This window comes from Delphinus delphis, chromosome 4 (genome assembly GCF_949987515.2).
Source record: "Delphinus delphis chromosome 4, mDelDel1.2, whole genome shotgun sequence".
Taxonomy (NCBI): Eukaryota; Metazoa; Chordata; class Mammalia; order Artiodactyla; family Delphinidae; genus Delphinus; species Delphinus delphis.
The window spans coordinates 132,493,435-132,511,714 of record NC_082686.1 but is presented as its reverse complement, the minus strand read 5'-3'; the positions used below and the strand labels follow the sequence as shown (position 1 = coordinate 132,511,714).

General features: G+C 41.8%; 1 non-coding gene across 1 annotated transcript; it reads left to right on the top strand.

Annotated features, from left to right (window-relative positions):
* The first annotated feature begins 4,625 nt into the window (after positions 1-4,625).
* On the top strand, positions 4,626-4,732 carry LOC132425183 (U6 spliceosomal RNA). Its single transcript, XR_009519376.1, has one exon. It is a non-coding gene; the product is annotated as a U6 spliceosomal RNA (small nuclear RNA).
* The last annotated feature ends 13,548 nt before the right edge of the window (positions 4,733-18,280 follow it).

Genomic DNA, 18,280 nt, shown 5'->3' with positions numbered 1-18,280 from the left:
GTCACACTAATAATTAGCTTACTTATTCATCTCCAATACTAGGCTCTGAGGTCCTAAGTGTGGAGACCATGGCTAATTGCATCCTGATGACTAATACAGTATCTACCATATAGTGGGTATTTAAAACATGTTTGGGAATTCCCTGGTGGTCCAGTGATTAGACCTCTGTGCTTTCACTGCCAAGGGCACACGTTCAATCCCTGGTCAGGGAACTAAGATCCCACAAGCCACACAGTGCAGCCAAAAAACAAACAAACAAAAAACCCAAAACAAAAACAAAAAATGTTTCATAAATAAATAGATCTTAGTAAACTAAGATGCCTGCATTAAGTATATTATTTTAATGTATGATGAAAAACTATAGATCATCATTACAAAACTGATTCCAATCCTTCACAGTGCCTGACCCATAGTAAATATTCAATACATATTTTGCTGAATAAATGGGGAAATAAATGCAGAGCAAACAGCCTTGGCAATGGCAAGGAAACAGGAAAGCAGCATGATATCAAGCAATGGGGATCATTTCTAGGGCACCGAAGTTCTTAGTTAGTGGTGCGAGTGGAGCAGGAGGGCAGGAGAGGAAGCCAGAAGGAAGAATAGGAAGAGAGATAAAGGGCCTTGAGTTTGGGTTCAGATCTGCAAGCAGTGGGGAGCCCTTTATGGTGTTAAGTCAGCAGTGATTGATCAGATCTGTGGTTTAGAAATATCCCTCTGTCAGAAGAATAAAAGATGAATTGGCATGAATTGGATGGGGTGGAGTGGTGAAGGAGAAGATTGGACTTTGGAAGATTAAATAGAAGGCAACTTTAGTACTTCAGGGTTTAAGCTGTGAAAGTCTAGCTGGATTGAGTTCTGGAGACATGTGAGAAGTCCACAAGGATCTTCCCAAGCTAAGGGGAAAGTCGTTGACCTTCTCCCAAAGACTGAACTATAAATGGACAAGGTCCCCATGGTCCCAGCACTGTCATGGTAGACCACTCAAGTCTATGGGTTAGGTGAAGTGTTGTCCACGTCTTCTAATGAAATTCCTGACCAGTTTGATGAGGTTGTCATGGGTTCCCAAAACCCATTCAAGCACATATGCTACCCACACTTCCACTTAGGTTACTTAAAAAGCTCTGGAAATCCAGCAAAGAACACTGGCTACTTGCCCATCATTTCTCTGGTTCAGAAATCAAGGGTTGCACAATGGGAAAAACTGGGGTCATTTTCAGCAACCACTTGCAATGACAAGATCCAAGGACCTTTCTTCTTTCTCTGTCTTTTTGCTCTAGTCTAAGTGAAAGGAAGCCTTATTCTTTGGGTGCTGGTCAAAGTTTGATCCAGTTGTGAAAACTGGTTTGGGCATCAAAAGATCCAGGATATAAGATAGTGTTTTGAGATACCCGAAAACAATATGTTGGGGGAACTTGACTTTTTGTTAAGGCTATCAAGTCTTCACATTATTGAACAGACATGATCATTGGTTCTGGCTGGGCCATAAGTCAGAGGCTTATGAATCCCAGAAGCCATTCTATCAGACTGGTATTTCCTACGAGGCTATAATAAAATGGGTACTGTTTGTATGTGTGGTACACTTTTACAAGGAGCTTTGGGTGAGCTAGCAGCTGGCTAGAAACCCTGCTAGCTGGAATCACATCTGCCTCTTTCAATAATGATCCTGGGATGATTTTTGTGTTTTGAAAAGTATTTTAAACAATATTAATGCTATATGAGAATATGAAAAGTTGAATTACTGAATCTTAGTAATTTTAGGTAAAAGAAACAGTAATTTAGGATGTTCCAAAGTTTGCTTGCATGGGGGGGGGGGGCGGGCTTCCAATGTTATCACACTTTCCCTTGTACCAAAGCCAAGGGACCCAGAGAAGAGTCACCATTCTGAAGCCACCTGCCGTACCAAACCTATGGACCAGAACATGAACACTCAATGGGGGGCATAAGAAGTGTCTTTATTATTTACATTCCACTGGGGCAGAAACTAAAATGAACGACCTGGCCAAAATTACAGTTGGTGATGGTCTGAGTCTTGAAGTTATGCCTCAGATTCCAGAGGAACCCCCACTCTATGGGAACCATCTCTGTTTTGAACTTGTCAACTTGCCAAGTTGACACTCCATGCTGTAAAACACCCTCCTGGGCTAGACTGCCTGCATTCAATCCTAATTCTACCAGTTAGAAGTTTGTCTTTCTTTGCATTTAAAGCTTTTTTTCCTTTACTTAGGATGACAGTAAATAGCAAGTTTTTAAAAACAAACAGTTCCCATGAAGAGGGACAGTGCTTCCTCTGTCTTCCCAGTCTTTGCAGCTGTCTGTTCCATTTTCCCCATTTCCCTGCCTATCTCACTCTTTAGATTTTAGTTTGAATTTAATTTCCTCAGGGAAGCTTCTTTTAGCCTTCCAAGGTTGAATTAGGATAACTTCTTCTATGTTCTCATGGCCGCGCTTACCCCGTCTCGCAACTACCACCCTGGTTCGTTTCCACTTGTTTCCCGAATAAAACTGCGAGCTGAGAGGCCTACTTGCATCCCAAGCACCTAATTAGTAGCACATACTAGGTGCTCAAATATTTGTGAAACAAGTACACGGACAGACAAATGAATAGACAGCCAGCGAAAAAAGGTCAGTAGACGATAGAGTCAAGAATACTCTCCTGTGGACCCTGAATTCCAAGTGGGGACCCCAGTGGCGCTTGGCCTCCATCCTGAGGCGTGCAGTTCCTGGGGCGTTCACAGGCAAGAGGGAGCAGTTCCCACCACCGAGGACTCTCGGGGTCCCTTGCACGAAGATTCTAGAACACAGACAAAGCCACCAAGAGACTGCAGTTCCAACAGTCGGAGCACAGCTTGATCTTCGCTATGCCTCAGAGCGCGCACAACGCTGCCCGTCTGTTGGGCGCAGAGAAGGCGCGCACCTCGAACGCCCCAATTTCCCCGCCCTCAGTTTTACTCCCTAGTCCGCAGCCGTAGGCACGGGTTCCATGTAGGGAAGAAGCTGGCAGGGCAGTGACAGCCCCAAGAACCCCACATACCGCTTCCTGGGGGACGTGCGCAGAGAGGGGGGTCGCCGGGGCGGGGAAGGGTCGGCGCGGGGCGGGAAGAAACGTTTATATAGCGGCGAGGAGGGTTGGGAGTTGCCGCCCGCCTGCAGGACACCAGGAAGCCAGAGGCTGCCCTCGCTGCCTCACGTCCCTCCCACGGTCCCCTTTGGCCCCACGGTCTCCCCGGTCGGCGGCACTCGGCGCTGCGCTCCCAGCGGTGCGCTGTGCTCTGATCCGTGCTTTGCGAGGAGACCCGCCGGCGGCTTCGGAAGTGCGGGGCCGGGAGCCGCATGGACTTTTCCCCGAGGTAAGTGCTAGAACCGCTGTTGGCTGGGCCGGCCAGAGCCAGAACGAGGTTTGCAAGTGGTGAGTGACTGCCCGGGAAGGACGCGCCGGATGGACGGGGCTGCTTGAGGATCCCGGTAAAGGGAAGAAGGGATGTCAGAATCTCAAAACAGCCTCGTTCTGTTTTTCAACTCCTCCAGGCAGGGTTAGCTGACCTCACTGCGTCTTTCTGTGAGTTCCCCGCATTCTCCTCTTGGAGAGCCCAGAGTACACTCTGGTCACTCTCTGCTCCGGGCTCCGTGTCCCCCACCGCACTCCTGAGAGCTTCGAAGGCTGAGAGGTGCCTCACTCAACACCGTGTCCCCATGCCCAGCACAGGGCCTGGAGTGTGGCAGGAACCCAGGATGGCATTGGGAGTGGATGAATGAGGTTAACCAGCCGGGGTCAGGAAAAGTCCCTGCCAGGCCGGTCCAGACCCAGCCTGTACTTTTGCAACTGCAATCACCCAAATTTATTAAAGATGGTTGGAATTTTATTGTTAGCTGAAGGGAGAGGAGAAGGCAGAAAAAATACACTCTTTCATGAATGCCCAGTAACATTCTGCAATGAGTAGAACCCCAGCTACCTGGCTCAGTGTCACCTGTGCAAATAATTTCGATGAGCCGGGGAGGCCGGTGGGAAGAGGAAAAAAAACGGGCACTAGGAAGTGATTTCTTCTCTTCTGTGTCCTTTAGTGATAAAGATTTCTCATTTCTCTTTTTAGAAGTCTACTCTATGGAGATTTTAAAGATGATCTTTGCGAGTTGGGGGGAAATTCTCCATAGGGGAAAAGAGTGGTGATGTTGATTGGGAATAACTGAGATGTCTAAGAAAATCATAAGACTTAAGATAGGAAGGATATTAGAAGTCTTTTGTTAAGAATTTCTACAGTTACAGAATCTGCAATCACACTGCTTTTTAAAAGAAGGATCTATTTGATGAGTACTATTTTTAATATAAAACTTTGCCGTATGGCCTTATCTAAATAAAGTGTTTTAAAATACATGGATGGCCTTAAAGGTTTTTCCTTTATAAAAGAAGTTATCAGCTTTCTTCCTCCACCCTCCCTCATTTTATTCCAAAATATTAGAAGTGCAGAGGGAAACCTGAAAAGAAAGCTTACCTTCCACTCAAAAGTCCATGTGTTTTGGACATTGTGCCATATGAAATCAAATTTTATGATGTACATAAAAGACTTTATGGGAACCACTCCTTGGAGAATCATCTTTAGCCTTTTTTTAGTAATAAAAACCATCTACCTGTGCTCGCTTCGGCAGCACATATACTAAAATTGGAACGATACAGAGAAGATTAGCATGGCCCCTGTGCAAGGATGACACACAAATTCGTGAAGCGTTCCGTATTTTTTATGTATAGCTGATTCACTTTGTTATACAGCAGAAACTAACACACCGTTGTAAAGCAATTATAGTCCAGTAAAGATGTTAAAAAAATCTACCTTTACTAAATCGTTTTGTGAAACAATTCTCAAAAAACACTGTTGTTAAATATAATATACTTGCAACTTCCACTTTTCACATCCCCTTCAGATAGTCCAAATTTCAGGAAAGTTTGAGTACTTGGAATGTTTATCAAGAAAGAATTTCTTTATTTACCTATTTGCATGGACAGTGCCAAGAGCAGCTAATTAAGTCACCAAACGAAGGTCAGATTATAGCATTGTGAATAAAAGTTGGTGCATTATTTATTCATCTATATACACAGTATACTATGTAGTCCTGCTAATATAATGGTATTAAAAATGATTGAAAGTATCTTCCCTGTCAGTAAATACCTACTGTCTCTGGAATTTCTCAAAAATATCTGATTGCCAGATATACCACCTGCAAATAAAGAAAAGTGGTCACGACTAATGATGGTGTATTTGTAACCAAAAATCACTCACTCTTACAGTCCCAAGAAATAATTACGAAGATTAGATTTTCTACACTTCTACTTTTATGAGTGTCATGAATATGACTTCTCCAGAGTGATCAAAAGTTGGCCAAAATCTCCTGTCCTGATCTTTTTGTAGTTGTTTGTTGTCACTGTTATTTAAAGTAGGCAGTCCGGTAGCTTTGCTCTGAAATAGGTCTAGGTTCAGATTACACAGGAGCTTGGACTTTTGCTTAACCTGTCTTGAGTCTTTTCTCACCTGTCACAGGGAGCAGTGGTACCTACCTACCTCACAGGGATGTGGGAGAGAAAATAAGATCCTTATAAAATGGCAGGTATACGTGCTCAATAAGCGAGGGTGATAGTCATGGTGGTGGTAATTCTTAAGGGTCAAGGCACATAGAAGTGTTCCCTAAAATTCATTTAGCGTAGAGTCCAATTTTTTTTTAAACATCTTTATTGGAGTATAATTGCTTTACAATGGCGTGGTAGTTTCTGCTCTATAACAAAGTGAATATACATATACATATATCCCCATATCTCCTCCCTCTTGCATCTGCCTCCCACGTGCCCCATTCCACCCCTTTAGCTGATCACAAAGCACCCAGCTGATCTCCCTGTGCTATGCGGCTGCTTCCCACTAGCTATCTATTTTATATTTGGTAGTATATATTAGTCTATGCCACTTTCTCACTTCGTCCCAGCTTACCCTTCCCCCTCCCCGTGTCCTCAAGCCCATTCTCTACATCTGTGACTTTATTCCTGTCCTGCCCGTAGGTTCTTCATAAACTTTTTTTTTAAATTCCGTATATATGTGTTAGCATACGATATTTGTTTATCTCTTTCTGACTTACTTCACTCTGTGTGACAGTATCTAGGTCCATCCACCTCACTACAAATAACTCAGTTTCGTTTCTTTTTACGGCTGAGTAATATTCCATTGTATATATCTGCCACATATTCTTTATCCATTCATCTATCGATGGACACTTAGGTTGCTTCCATGTCCTGGCTATTGTAAATAGAGCTGCAATGAACATTGTGGTACATGACTCTTTTTAAATTATGGTTTTCTCAGGGTATATGCCAGTAGTGGGATTGCTGGGTCGTATGGTAGTTCTATTTTTAATTTTTTGAGGAACCTCCATAGTGTTCTCCATAGTGGCTGTATCAATTTACATTCCCACGAGCAATGCAAGAGGGTTCACTTATCTCCACACCCTCTCCAGCATTTATTGTTTGTAGATTTTTTGATGATGGCCATTCTCTCTGGTGTGAGATGATGCCTCATTGTAGTTGTGATGTGCATTTCTCTAAAGATTAGTGATGTTGAGCATCCTTTCATGTGTTTGTTGTCAATCTGTATATCTTCTTTGGAGAAATGTCTATTTAGGTCTTCTGCCCATTTTGGGTTTGGGTTGTTTGTTTCTTTGATATTGAGCTGCATGAGCTGCTTGTAAATTTTGGAGATTAATCCTTTGTCAGTTGCTTCATTGGCAAATATTCTCTCCCATTCTGAGGGTTGTATTTTCGTCTTGTTTATGGTTTCCTTTGCAGTGAAAAAGCTTTTAACTTACATTAGGTCCCATTTGTTTATTTTTGTTTTTATTTCCATTTCTCTAGGAGGTGGGTCAAAAAAGCTCTTGCTGTGATTTATGTCATAGAGTGTTCTGTCTATGTTTTCCTCTAAGAGTTTGATAGTGTCTGGCCTTACATTTAGGTCTTTAATCAATTTTGAGTTTATTTTTATGAATGGTGTTAGGGAGGTTCTAATTTCTTTCTTTTCCATGTAGCTGTCCAGTTTTCCCAGCACCACTTATTGAAGAGGCTATCTTTTCTCCATTGTATATTCTTGCCTCCTTTATCAAAGATAAGGTGACCATATGTGCATGGGTTTATCTCTGGGATTTCTATCCTGTTCCATTGACCTATATTTCTGTTTTTTTTTGCCAATCCCATACTGTCTTGATTACTGTAGCTTTGTAGTGTAATCTGAAGTCAGGGAGCCTGATTCCTCCAGCTCTGTTTTTCTTTCTCAAGATTGCTTTGGCTATTTGGGGTCTTTTGTGTTTCCATACAAATTGTGAAATTTTTTACTCTAGTTCTGTGAAAAATGCCAGTGGTAGTTTGATAGGGATTGCATTGAATCTGTAGATTGCTTTGGGTAGTAGAGTCATTTTCACAATGTTGATTCTTCCAATCCAAGAACATGGTATATCTCTCCATCTATTTGTATCATCTTTAATTTCTTTCATCAGTGTCTTATAATTTTCTGCATACAGGTCTTTTGTCTCCTTAGGTAGGTTTATTCCTAGATATTTTATTCTTTTTGTTGCAATGGTAAATGGGAGTATTTCCTTAATTTCTCTTTCAGATTTTTCATCATTAATGTATAGGAATGCAAGAGATTTCTGTGCATTAATTTTATATCCTGCTACTTTACCAGATTCATTGACTAGCTCTAGTAGTTTTCTGGTAGTGTCTTTATGATTCTCTATGTACAGTATCATGTCATCTGCAAACAGTGACAGCTTTACTTCTTCTTTTCCAATTCAGCTTCCTTTATTTCTTTTTCTTCTCTGATTGCTGTGGCTAAAACTTCCAAAACTATGTTGAATGATTGTGGTGAGAGTGGGCAACCTTGTCCTGTTCCTGATCTTAGTGGAAATGGTTTCAGTTTTTCACCATTGAGAAGTATGTTGGCTGTAGGTTTGTCATATATGGTGTTTATTATGTTGAGGTAAGTTCCCTCTATGCCTACTTTCTGGAGGGTTTTTATCATAAATGGGTGTTGAATTTTGTCAAAAGCTTTCTCTGCATCTATTGAGATGATCATATGGTATTTATCCTTCAGTTTGTTAATATGGTATATCACATTGATTGATTTGCATACATTGAAGAATCCTTACATTCCTGGGATAAATCCCACTTGATCATGATGTATGATCCTTTTAATATGCTGTTGGATTCTGTTTGCTAGTACTTTGTTGAGGATTTTTGCATCTATGTTCATCAGTGATATTGGCCTGTAGTATTCTTTCTTGGTGACATTTTTGTCTCATTTTGGTATCATGGTGATGGTAGCCTCGTAGAATGAGTTTGGGAGTGTTCCTTCCTCTGCTCTATTTTGGAAGAGTTTGAGAAGGGTAGGTGTTAGCTCTTATCTAAAGTTTGATAGAATTTGCCTGTGAAGCCATCTGGTCCTGGGCTTTTGTTTGTTGGAAGATTTTTAATAACAGTCTCAATTTCAGTGCTTGTGATTGGTCTGTTTATATTTTCTATTTCTTCCTGGTTCAGTCTTGGAAGGTTGTATTTTTCTAAGAATGTGTCCATTTCTTCCAGGTTTTCCATTTTATTGGCATATAGTTGCTTGTAGTAATGTCTCATGATCCTTTGTATTTCTGCAGTGTTAGTTGTTACTTCTCCTTTTTGATTTCTAATTCTATTGATTTGAGTCTTCTCCCTTTTTTCTTGATGAGTTTGGCTAATGGTTTATCAATTTTGTTTATCTTCTCAAAGAGCCAGATTTTAGCTTTGTTTATCTTTGTTATTGTTTCCTTCATTTCTTTTTCTCATTTATTTCTGATCTGATCTTTATGATTTCTTTCCTTCTGCTAACTTTGGGGGGGTTTTTGTTCTTTTTACCCTAATTGATTTAGGTATAAGGTGTGGTTGTTTATTTGAGATGTTTCTTGTTTCTTGAGGTAGGATTTTTTGCTATAAACTTCCCTTTAGAACTGCTTTTGCTGCTTCCCATAGGTTTTGGGTCATTGTGTTTTCACTCTCATTTGTTTCGAGGTATTTTTTGATTTCCTCTTTGATTTCTTCAGTGATCACCTGGTTATTTAGTAGCATATTGTTTAGTCACCAAGTGTTTGTATTTTTTACAGATTTTTTTCCTGTAATTGATATCTAGTCTCATAGTGTTGTGGTTGGAAAAGATACTTGATGTGATTTCAATTTTCTTAAATTTACCAAGGCTTGATTTTTGACCCAAGATATATCTATCCTGGAGAATGTTCCATGAACACTTGAGAAGAAAGTGTATTTTGTTGTTTTGGGATGGAATGTCCTATAAATATCAATTAAGTCCATCTTGTGTAATGTATCATTTAAAGCTTGTGTTTCCTTATTTATTTTCATTTTGGATGATCTGTCCATTGGTGAAAGTGGGGTGTTAAAGTCTCCTGCTATGATTGTGTTACTGTTGATTTCCCTTTTATGGCTGTTAGCATTTGCCTTATGTATTGAGGTGCTCCTATGTTGGGTGCAAGAGTATTTACAATTGTTAGTTATTCTTCTTGGATTGATCCCTTGATCATTATATACTGTCCTTCTTTGTCTTGTAATAGTCTTTATTTTAAAGCCTATTTTGGATGATATGAGAATTGCTACTCCAGGTTTCTTTTGATTTCCATTGCATTGCGTATCTTTTTCCATCCCCTCATTTTCAGTCTGTATGTGTCCCTAGGTCTGAAGTGGGTCTCTTGTAGACATATACGGGTCTTGTTTTTGTATCCATTCAGCCAGTCTGTGTCTTTTAGTGGGAGCATTTAATCCATTTACATTTAAGGTAATTATCAATATGTATGTTCCTATAGCCATTTTCTTAATTGTTTGGGGTTTGTTATTGTAGGTCTTTTCCTTCTCTTGTGTTTCTTGCCTAGAGAAGATCCTTTAGCATTTGTTGTAAAGCTAGTTTGTTGGTGTGAACTCTCTCAGCTTTTGCTTGTCTGTAAAGTTTTTAATTTCTCCATCAAATCTGAATGAGATCCTTGCTGGATAGAGTAATCTTGGTTGTAGGTTTTTCTCCTTCATCACTTTAAATATGTCCTTCCAGTCCCTTCTGGCTTGTAGAGTTTCTGCTGAAAGATCAGCTGTTAACTTTGTGGGGATTCCCTTGTGTGTTATTTGTTGTTTTTCCCTTTCTGCTTTTAATATGTTTTCTTTGTATTTAATTTTTGATAGTTTGATTAATATGTGTGTTGGCATGTTTCTCCTTGGATTTATCCTGTATGGGACTCCCTGTACTTCCTGCACTTGATTAACTATTTCCTTTCCCATATTAGGGACGTTTTCAACTATAGTCTCTTCAAATATTTTCTCAGTCCCTTTCTTTTTCTCTTCTTCTTCTGGAACCCCTATAATTCGAATGTTTGTGCATTTAGTGTTGTCCCAGAGGTCTCTGAGACTGTCCTCAGTTCTTTTCATTCTTTTTTCTTTATTCTGCTCTGCAGTAGTTATTTCCACTATTTTATCTTCCAGGTCACTTATCCGTTCTTCTGCCTCAGTTATTCTGCTATTGATCCCATCTAGAGTATTTTTAATTTCATTTATTGTGTTGTTCTTCATTGCTTGTTTCATCTTTAGTTCTTCTAGGTCCTTGTTAAATGTTTCTTTCATTTTCTCTATTCTATTTCCAAGATTTTGGATCATCTTTACTATCATTATTCTAAATTCTTTTTCAGGTTGACTGCCTATTTCCTCTTCATTTGTTAGGTCTGGTGGGTTTTTATCTTGCTCCTTCATCTGCTGTGTGTTTTTCTGTCTTCTCATTTTGCTTATCTTACTGTGTTTGGGGTCTCCTTTTTGCAGGCTGCAGGTTCGTAGTTCCCATTGTTTTTGGTGTCTGTCCCCAGTGGCTAAAGTTGGTTCAGTGGGTTGTGTAGGCTTCCTGGTAGAGGGGACTAGTGCCTGTGTTCTGGTGGATGAGGCTGGATCTTGTCTTTCTGTTGGGCAGTTCCACGTCTGGTGGTGTTTTTTGGGGTGTCTGTGGCCTTTTTATGATTTTAGGCAGCCTCTCTGCTAATGGGTGGTGTTGTTTTCCTGTCTTGCTAGTTGTTTGGCCTAGGGTGTCCAGCACTGTAGCTTGCTGGTTGTTGAGTGGAGCTGGGTCCTAGTGTTGAGATGGAGATCTCTGGGAGAGCTTTTGCCATTTGATATTACATGGAGCTGGGAGGTCTCTGGTGGACCAATGTCCTGAACTTGGCTCTCCCACCTCAGAGGCACAGTCCTGGCACCTGGCCAGAGCACCAAGATCCTGTCAGCCACACAGCTCAGAAGAAAAGGGAGACGAAAGAAAACAATAAAATAAAGTTATTAAAATAATAAATAATTATTAAAATAAAACAATTAAAAAGTAATTTACAAAAGGAAGAAAGAAGAGAGCAACCACACCAAAAAACAAATCCACCAATCATAACAAGCACTAAAAACTATACAAAAAAAAAAGAAAGAAAGAAAAATAGACAGAACTGTAGGACAAATGGTAAAAGCAAAGCTATACAGACAAATCACACAAAGAAGCATACACATACACACTCACAAAAAGAGAAAAAGGAAAGAAATATATATATCGTTGCTCCCGAAGTCCACCGCATCCATTTTGGGATGATTCATTGTCTGTTCAGGTATTCCACAGATGCAAGGTACATCAAGTTGATTGTGGAGATTTAATCTGCTGCTGCTGAGGCTGCTGAGAGAGATTTCCCTTTCTCTTCTTTGTTCGCACAGCTCCCAGGGTTCAGCTTTGGATATGGCCCCTCCTCTGTGTGTAGGGCGCCTGAGGGCGTCTGTTCTTCGCTCAGACAGGACGGGGTTAAAGGAGAAGCTGATTAGGGGGCTCTGGCTCACTCAGGCCAGGAGGAGGGAGGGGTCTGGTTGCTGGGCGAGCCTGCGGCAGCAGAGGCCAGCATGACGTTGCACCAGCCTGAGGCATGCCGTGTGTTCTCCCGGGGAAGTTGTCCCTGGATCCCGCGACCCTGGCAGCGGCGGGCTCCACAGGCTCCCGGAAGGGGAGGTGTGGATAGTGACCTGTGCTTGCACACAAGATTCTTGGTGGCTGCACCAGCAGCCTTAGCATTTCATGCCTGTCTCTGGTGTCCGTGCTGATAGCTGCAGCTCGCGCCCATCTCTAGAGCTCGTTTAGGCGGTGCTCTGAATCCCCTCTCCTTGCGCAACCCGAAACAATGGTCTCTTGCCTCTTAGGCAGGTCCAGACTTTTTCCTGGACTCCCTCCCAGCTAGCCGTGGTGCACTAGCCCCCTTCAGGCTGTGTTCACGCAGCCAACCCCAGTCCTCTCCCTGGGGTCTGACCACCGAAGCCCGAGCCTCAGCTCCCAGACCCCACCTGCCCTGGCGGTGAGCAGACAAGCCTCTCAGGCTGGTGAGTGACGGTTGGCACCGATCCTCTGTGCGGGAATCTCTCTGCTTTGCCCTCCCCACCCCTGTTGCTGTGCTCTCCTCTGTGGCTCCGAAGCTTCCCCCCTCCGCCACCCTCAGTCTCTGCCCGTGAAGGGCCTTCCTAGTGTGTGGAAACCTTTCCTCCTTCACGGCTCCCTCCCACTGGTGCAGGTCCCATCCCTATTCTTTTGTCTCTGTTTTTTCTTTTTTCTTTTGCCCTACCCAGGTATGTGGGGAGTTTCTTGTCTTTTGGGAGGTCTGAGGTCTTCTGCCAGCATTCAGTAGGTGTTCTGTAGGAGTTGTTCCACGTGTAGATGTATTTATGATGTATTTTGGGGGAGGACGGCTATCTCCAGGTCTCACTCCTTTGCCATCTTGAAGGTCTCCGTCATAGAGTCCAATTTTAGTCCATGTTTTGACCTCACTGAAATACCTTGTCTCCATGGAGTAGAACATGATTCCAAGAAATGTATAACTCGCCCAATGTTGTAATCTCCCTTTTCCCCTGGAAGTGTTCCAGTTCCTGGAGGGCATTTAAGGAAAGACCCATCACTCAGGCATGCTGCCATCCTGGAAGAGATGTTTGAGAGTTATGGCTATTCTGATTTCACTCTGTGTCTCTTCATATATTTTGTTTTATAGTTTGGGGAGAATATTTTGTACACGTGCTGTCCATTATGATCACGATGATCACAATACGTACCTACTGAGTTTTTGTACTGGTGCTAATGTGCTTCTCATTCTAGAGAAGTCAAATGGTTACTTCAGGTCAAAAGCTTTGAAAAGTGCACTCAGGGTTTTAGTTTCTTTGTATAATGGTTTTGTGGTAACAATAATATCTTTCTGCCTTCAGCAGAAAGGTAATAGATTTATATTTTCAGAATTTTAAAATAAAGGCCCGCAAAGCAAACTTCAGTTCTTCAAGGGAATGGAGAATTTAGAAGGCATAGAGAATACTTTACAGAACAGTAAAGGCCAAACTTTTTAAATGAAGAAATAGTAGTAGTTAGAGACTTGGTGTCACTTGCTCTCCAGATTCCTCACCCTCCTTCCAAACTTGTCTTTTCTTGGGGTGACCCCAAGGCAATGAGAGGAAAATTTGGACAAGGTTACCATGAATAAAAATGGATACTGTTTGGCTAACATAAACCATGTGCAGAAGAAAAGACCTCCTGTGGCTCTTGCATCCCTAGTGTTTCCCATAGTACCTGGCACTTAGTAGGTACTCAATAAATATTTGATAAATGAATGACTTAAAATTGCAAAATTCTGGCTGAAGTATGCTTTTCATGTAAATCTGGAGCAGTTGTACTTAGAAAATCCAGACAAGATAAAAGAGGTGATATCACCTCTTGCTTGCTTTTGCTAAAGGAAGAAATAGACTCTAAATCTTACCGTTATGACTCATCTTGATTGACTGAGATAACCCTAAAAACTAGCACTTTTTATGATTCTAAATAACAAGTCCCAGGAAATTTGCTGATTTAATTTTGCCAGGAAGAGAAAGTTTTCCCCCAAATGTTCAAAAGGTGGAGTGGAGGGAAGAAAAATAAAGCATACAACTCCATCTTAAGCCTCAGCATTCCCCTCAAGGTACAAAGAGATAATAAATATACATTTAACCATTCCTTAACCATTTATAATTAAGGATGGGGTATCGATTTGACTTGAACATGTTTTTGTAATGCTTTAAGTACTGTATCCTAAACTTTAGAGGATAAAGATTTTGCCAGAGTTAGTTGGCAAAGGCATTTGTGTTGGCTTGAAAACCCATAAATTAATCACATATCGAGTCCTTTAAAAACAACATGATTAACATCTGGCAAGACATTGTGACTGAAATTCTCCATTGCATGAGTCCAAATACAATAGAACTCTGAAGATCATGAGCGAGTCAGAGTCACATTTGGCTATTTTTGTTTGGTGGAAAAAATTTCCGCAATGTATCAAATGGCCCATATACCATCTTTTGGTACCCTTAACTCACCATAAGCCAGCAGGTGTGGATAATGCTATAATCAATCACATTTACTTACATATTTCTCTGGGACTATAATACAGGGCAGATGGTGTTATATGTTGTAACAGATTTCCCTAATGCGCAGGCTTTTCTCTTCTCTGCTGGCTACCAGAGGATATCAGAGCCCTGTCTGCGTCCCTTCTGCATTCAGTTCCAGTTCTCACTGCAGGCTTCTTACTTCAAGCACCAGTGGAGGCCTGAGGGCTTTCTCTGGCCTTGGGAGCATGGCAGACTCAAGTGGAGTAGGCCAGAGGGCCCTGGGAGTTAACACCACTGTGAGCAACCCCTCGTCCAATAACAGATGAAAGCTGGTGAATAAGTATCCTCAGACTTCTCACACCTTGGGGAAGGCCACTCTTGAGGTCTGATCTTTACATTCTTCCAGAGGTGCCCAAGGGGATGAGCTCCAGCTGCCCAGAATGCTAACCCACTTGCTCATTAACAATTCTACCTGGTTCCCTGTCTCACTTCCCTGACGCTCTACTAGTGCTTCCAGGGATCCTCTCCTCAGTAATCTGATTGCACAAATTCTTGTCTAGAGTCTGCTTTGGGGGAACCCAATCTACCGTAAGCTTGTTAACTATTTTAGTTAAGGCAGTGCTTTAGCTCTAAGTATCCTGTAGATTCCATTCTGGCCAAAAAGTGAATCAAGAATGGAATTCTTGCTTTCCACACTGGAGAACAGAATTTTGTCCCCAGCCAGTGCTGTTTCACTTGTGTCTGGGTCAGTTGGCTTGTTGGTTGTGACCTGATCCTGAATTCCCATCAGCTCTCTGACAATGTATCAAGAGCACGGGGAGGGAGGTATCGGGGAGGGCTCAGTTATGACTCCATCGTTAGAGAAATAGCACCTTCCGCAGGTTATGAGAAGTGGCTCAAACACATGCTCCGTAAGGATGGAACCAGTCTCACAATATTTCTGGTGGGTGTTCCTATCCCCCCACTGCTTTGGTCACAATTTCTTTTACTGTAGTAGTGTTCTCCAATAGGCTATAGAGAGATATGTATAAGAGGATATTATTATAGGAACTGGCTTACATGATTATGGGGGCTGAGATGTCCTCTGATCTGCCGCTTGCAAAGCCAGGGGACCAGGAAAGCCAGTGGTGTCATCAATCTGAGTCTGAAGGCCTGACAATCAAGAACCCCAGTGTCAAAGGGCAGAAGTAAACGGACTTTCCAGCTTAAGCAGAGAAAGCAGATTCACCTTTCCTTTGCCTTTGTGCTCTAATCAGGCCATCAATGGATTGGATGATGCCTACTTGCCTTGGTGAAGGTCATCTTCTTTATTCATTCTGTCAATTCAAACAGGCACCCTCACAGGCACACCCAGAAATAATGTTTTACTACCCCTTAGCTCAGTCAATTTGACACATAAAATTTAGCATCACATTTACCAATTACTTCCTAATCCACCCCTCACCCCAAACCAGACCTCTCCTCGGAACTCAGACCCAGACATCTAACTGCCCACAAGGCACCGGAACATCTTCCACCAACGTAGCCTTGAAGCCCTGTCCTCCCCAGCCCTTATCAAGAATGCTATCTAATTGGTCTCCACATCCTATGATTATATTTCCTACTGATTTCTGCAAACTCCTCTCCATCATCTCTGCTCCTGGTCCCCAAACACCATTCTCTTTTTCACCCAGACGACAGCTGCAACCTAGACCACCTCTCTGCTCTAGTCTTGCTCCTCTTCTAGCATTTTCCATAGTTCAGCTTTGAGTGAGTTCCCTAAAACTGTCTGCTCATACTTTCCTCTGCTTAAAATTCTCCAATGCTGGGACTTCCCAGGTGGCATAGTGGTTAAGAATCTGCCTGCCAATGCAGGGGGCACGGGTTCGAGCCCTGGTCTGGGAAGATCCCACATGCCACTGAGCAACGAAGCCCATGCGCTGCAACTACTGAGCCTGCACTCTAGAGCCTGTGAGCCACAACTACTGAGCCCGTGTGCCACAAATACTGAAGCCCGCATGCCTAGAGCTCTGCAACAAGAGAAGCCACCACAATGAGAAGCCCATGCACTGCAATGAAGAGTAGCCCCCACTCACCGTAACTAGAGAAAACCTGAGCACAGCAACAAAGACCCAACACAGCCATAAGTTAATTAATTAATTAATTAATTAATTAATAAAATATTCTCCAATGCCTTTGGGTAAAATCCAAAATCCTTATCATGGTTGAAAATCCTCCCACCATCCAATCTTTATCCACCTCTCCTGCTTTTCTATTTCTTTGCCACCACTGCCAATCCTTTGGGTCTTTAAGCAGACTTTGCTCTCTCCCTCCTGCCATTTGCATTTGGAATTTCCTCTACCTAGAACAGTATTCTCTGGACTCTCAACCTGGCTGACTCTTTCTCTCCCTTTAGGGCTCAGCTAACATGTCCATTCCTTGGGAAATTATTACTGAGCCCTGTCTACTAGGTAAGGTACTTTGCCCTGAGTCCCCACTGTACTCTGGGCTCCCACAGTTCCCACTGAAGCGTGGTTGCTTTGTCTTTCATGTTCACCAGGCATCTTCAGTGCTAACCACTTAGTAGATGATCAATAAATATCTGCTGTAGAATAAATGAACTGAAATCAGCTTCCTTACTAACTGATGACCAAAGGCAAGTCACATAAGCTCTCTGAACTTTCATTTTCACATCTGAAGTAGAAATCATATCCAAACACAGAGATTGAGAGGTTTTGGTTAGTTGGTGCTGAATAAATGATTTTTCTTTTAGAGTCATCAAGATGAGTATTATGCTTGACTTGACCCTGTGATATTATGAGATAGTAAAGCCCACATTCCAGGGTGTCTAAGTTTAAATGGCACTCTAATAGAGGGACTTTGGGCGGAACCAAGAGGGAGGAAAGTGCCATGTAGCTAGAAGTATCCTGCTTTCAAACCTTGCATGGAGTGTGTGTTTGGAAATGTAAGTGATATAATAACATATAATTGTGTCTAATTCTCTCACACAGTTTCTTCCAAATAATCCTCCAGCTTCAACATCTGCATTTCCTGGGTTAATGCCATGAATCCAGTTTCTAAACTGAGGAGCTTTTTCCAAGAGTTTTGCCTTAAATTATTCTCAACTGTAATTCCTCCTCAGTTTCCCGCCTTCTCCAGGATTGCTGTCATCTTTCTGAAACACACCATTAAGCACCTCATTCTTGGGCTTCCAGGAACTTGTCGTGAAAATGCTGACAGACCCAGGGGCACATTTGCAGCTGATTTAACTGGGTGGAGGCAAGCACTAAACAAATTAACAGACCTGTACTGGTCAATGATTAAGGCAAAAAACTTTTTAGATTTTAGTAATGGGGAGAACGTTAAGCACATAATTTGGGTGGAAATTAGGATAATAGCACCTCCAAGAACTGTCTGCACATGTTCAAGATTTTTATTATTTTTAATTTTTTAAATTTTCATTGAAATATAGTTGATTTACAATGTTGTGTTAGTTTCAGGTGTACAGCAAAGTGATTCAGTCATACATGCCTATATATAGATATTTTTAGATTCTTTTCCATTATAGGTTACTACAGGATATGGAGTATAGTTCCCTGTGCTATACAGTAGGTCCTTGTTGTTTATCTATTTAAAAATATAGTTTGTATATTTTAATCCCAAACTCCTAATTTATCCCTCCCCCACCAACTCTTCCCTTTGGTAACCATACATTTGTTTTCTATGTCTATTTCTGTTTTGTAAATAAGTTCATTTGTATCATTGTTTTAGATTCCACATATAAGCAATATCATACGATATTTGTCTTTGGCTGGCTTACTTCACTTAGTATGATAATCTCTAGGTCCATCCATGTAGCTG